Raw genomic sequence first — 3,222 nt, forward strand, 5'->3', positions numbered from 1 at the left:
AAGGGGGGGGGGGGGGGGGGGGGGGGGGGGGGGCAGATTGAATGTGCGATAAAAGAGAGATACAGATATCATAAAAAAACACAGATATGATGAGGGGCTAGGGGATGGTGTTGCTGCTACCATAATTCCAACTCTCTCAAACAATTAAGGTGACAAATGAAATCTAGTTTTCTCCTAGTATTTTTGTCCTATTGTTCTTGTTGGCACTTTCACAAGGATGGTCCATGTAAAAAGAGTTGGGGTTTTATTTATCTTGCTATACTGCAATATTGTGATTATTGTATGATAATTACTGGATTTCAACATTTTCCAGGGTTGCTCATTTTCCTGGATAAAATTTTTCTTCATTTTTTTTACACTCCATAATTTAATCGAGTTTCAGTCAAACTCATCAGAGAATAAAATGAGTAAGCGATTCAACTAATCAAATCAAGTCTCGATTGGTCCAGAGAATAAAATGAGTAAGCGATTCAACTAATCAAATCAAGTCTCGATTGGTCGGACAAATGAGTTTGGAGAAGAAAATTAAAGGACTGCTATAATGGTGGTAGGGTTTGTTATAAGCTGATGAAGAATCACGTGATTCCAGAAAATAAATAAAGTCCACCATCTTGTATATATATTCTTAATTAATTGTAGTAATACATGAATAAATAAAGAATATAAATGGAATTATACAGCAAAAGTAGCTTTCAAGAATAGCATTAAAAATTTTCTCACCAATATATACTAAGAGGACCCAATCCCAGAGACATGCATGGCTGTCAAAATGTGCAGCTATCAACACCAAAGATGGCAACTTTATTACTCCTATAATTGAAAGATATGTTTTGTCTCAACTAAAAAGAATAAACTGATCGTATGGATGAGATTAGATCTGATATCAAGTTAAATTATGTGTTTTGTTTTAACTAAAAAGAATAATTAAGCTGATGGTTGAATCATATATGCATGTTTATATATTATATATTCAACACACATTTTATATATCTATTAATATATATATATATATATATATATATATATATATATATATATATATATATATATAAAATATTCGTGTTGGTAAGGATTTCGAGTCAATTCAATTATTTGGTATAATATTTTTAAAATGATAAAATGTGTAAGTCATAGTATATAGTTAATATAAACGAATGAATTTAAAGATTTTTCGAGCTGAAATGAATAAATTTCAACATCAAAATGATAAATATAGTCCTACCTGAAATATGAGAATATAATGTTCTTCATTGCCTATACGTACCCAGACACTGCTATCCTATTTGGGTTAAAGCATCGGAGACCTTTCCCATTGATAAATGATAAAATTGGTTAATTCAAGAATAAAAATTTAGGTGGTGGTTAATTCAAGAATAAAAAGAATAAAAATTTAGGCGCTGGTTAATTCAAGAATAAAAATTTAGGTGCTGAAAGCTAAAGGGGTGGCTGAAAGTAAAACATGATTTTTGTAAATTTGAATCTTGTTAATATGCTCTAATCTCGGTCGGGCCAGGATCTGTTGCTGTTTACCTCAATTGTTATGCCGTGGAAAGGTGGACCTGGGTCTACATTCACATACATTATACTCTACATTCACACTTTGTAAACTCTACATTCATACATTACAGGATTATATGATACTCTACATTCACACTTTGTAAACTCCACATTCACACATTACAGGATTATATGTTTAGTAACTATATTATTACTGTTATGCATTCACACATTCAAAACTCTATATTCACAGGTCATATATTCCATATTCACAACTTGAGAACTCCGCATTCACACATTACAAGGCTACAAGTTGCTAGAACTTCTTAACTCTATTACAGATTCACACATGCATAACTCTACATTCACGATTTCTATACTCTATATTTACAATTTGAAACCTCCACATTCACACATTTATGGGCAACTCTACATTCACACAATCATAAATCTACATTCACGATTTCTATACTCTACATTCACACTTTGAAACCTCTACATTCACATATTTTTGGACAACTCTATATTGAACAATATGTTTACTAAGAAAGAAAAAAGAAAAAAAAAAAGAAAGAAAACAAAAACGACGTAGTTTTGGACTCAGGTCCACCTTGCAAGGTGGACCTGGGTCCACAGCATAATTTGTCTGTTTACCTCTCTTGTGTAGTTTACGAAATATTACACATGAGTTCGGATACAGGTTTATCCCAATACAGGCCATGGGTAGTTGATTTTTTTTTTTTTGTCACTCTTTCTTTTGTTATTGATGAGGACTCTTTAAAATTTCATCCAGACAATTGATATATATCCGTCTTTTTCTTGATATTAATCATCCATTTATGAGAGTATATAATTAAGTAGCTGTGGAAAGTTCTTCTAACAATTTGTATGGCTTTTATTAAATAAGGTGTCAAACCGGGGACCCGGCACAACTTGCTTTAATCACTCATGGAAAAGTATTGATCACACACTATACAGTAAGCCCAAAAAAAAACAAGGAATTTTAGAAAGTGATTGAATTGATGATTTATCTGTTGTGATCATTATTATTCAATAAAATATTTATTTAAAAAGTTAACTTGTATGTTATGTATTACAAATGACTAGTTATAATTATGGTATTCTCCTTGATAGGTATTAATCGTATCAGTGTCATTAGTACAAGATATAATTAATATTATAATCATATATATAGTTGGTTGAATTGTAATAATGAGTATTATCAACGATCCAATATTGATAATACTCAATACAATCAATATTTTCTACATAATTGTACTAACTACTAAGTATTCAAATAGAGACGTGTATTTGTCGTATGCGGGAAGACACGGCATGCCAGATGGAGTTGCACAATATAATGGTCCTCACACGCACTCACATCCCATCCCATCTTCCTCACTGCGTCTCTTTCCATCAGCAAATACGTAAATGCTACTTTGGTTTGGNATATATATATATATATATATATATATATATATATATATATATATATATATATATATAAAATATTCGTGTTGGTAAGGATTTCGAGTCAATTCAATTATTTGGTATAATATTTTTAAAATGATAAAATGTGTAAGTCATAGTATATAGTTAATATAAACGAATGAATTTAAAGATTTTTCGAGCTGAAATGAATAAATTTCAACATCAAAATGATAAATATAGTCCTACCTGAAATATGAGAATATAATGTTCTTCATTGCCTATACGTACCCAGAC

Source organism: Ipomoea triloba, chromosome 10, assembly GCF_003576645.1.
Source record: "Ipomoea triloba cultivar NCNSP0323 chromosome 10, ASM357664v1".
In the NCBI taxonomy this organism is placed as follows: Eukaryota; Viridiplantae; Streptophyta; class Magnoliopsida; order Solanales; family Convolvulaceae; genus Ipomoea; species Ipomoea triloba.